Source organism: Frankliniella occidentalis, unplaced genomic scaffold, assembly GCF_000697945.3.
Source record: "Frankliniella occidentalis isolate FOCC.00 unplaced genomic scaffold, Focc_3.1 Scaffold165, whole genome shotgun sequence".
NCBI classification, from domain to species: Eukaryota; Metazoa; Arthropoda; class Insecta; order Thysanoptera; family Thripidae; genus Frankliniella; species Frankliniella occidentalis.
In genome coordinates, this window is record NW_026267291.1 from 228,334 (window position 1) to 229,315 (window position 982).

Sequence of the window (982 nt, forward strand, 5' to 3'; positions counted from 1 at the left end):
CATCTATCTATTAGCGTGTGTTCTGGGCTGTTCCATGGGCTGGCGTCACTCTTTGTCTGGAAGCTGACCTGTGTGGTTGTGTTGTACTGAACCTACCCGCGTGGAAAGATTTACAGTTTGAAATACACTTGTGGACTGCAGCTGAACTTTTGCTAGAACCTTAGTGTGAGCATAGTATTTGTACGGAAGTAATGTTGGTATTTTACAAACACAAATGTAATTTGCAAGTACAATAAGAGTGCATACGAACTGCATCTGGCATCATGCACTTTAAGTGTAGTTATTTAATAGAAAACTATAGTTAAATGACAGTCAACTGCAGTTTCACTGCAGTCAATCTAAAAAAAATGTGTAAAGATTTGGAACACTCCTCACTTTAACTGCAGTTTTCGCGCACTTTATCTACAGATGTAAATATAGTTCGATCTACAAGTTGTCTGTGTTTCGGACTATAATTAAACTTAAGTGTCAAATGATTCTAAATCATAGTGTTAAAAATATCTTTTTCCCTCTCTGGGTCTTTCTTTCTCCCTCCTATTCAATTATTTACCTCATATCGTATCATTTCAGTTATTACCTCATAGTTATAACACTGGTTGTACTTTGGATGTTGACGGGAGTTGAACCTCGGACTTCGGTGTTGGGAGCCCGGTACGCTGACCACTGAGCCACTGCGACACGATAGCTCTGGTGCCGCAGTAACCTGGTGTCATGCCAAGGGTCCCGGCCCGTCGGCCTACTTGTCTAACTACAGTTTAACTACAGTTTCTCTGTAATTCAACTGTGGCAGTTTGGAGTTCCCTATCCTTGTCCGTTTTTTTTTTTTTTTTCGTGAATAAACCCGTTTATAATTATAACGTCCTCTTCCCTGGTCGATATCACGAATAACAGAACTTCGCCTCTAGTAAAGCGATTCTTAACCGGGAAACAGAAATTTCGTTGGCGTTAGGGTGAGGTACTTGGGTAGCGACCCCGCTAAGGG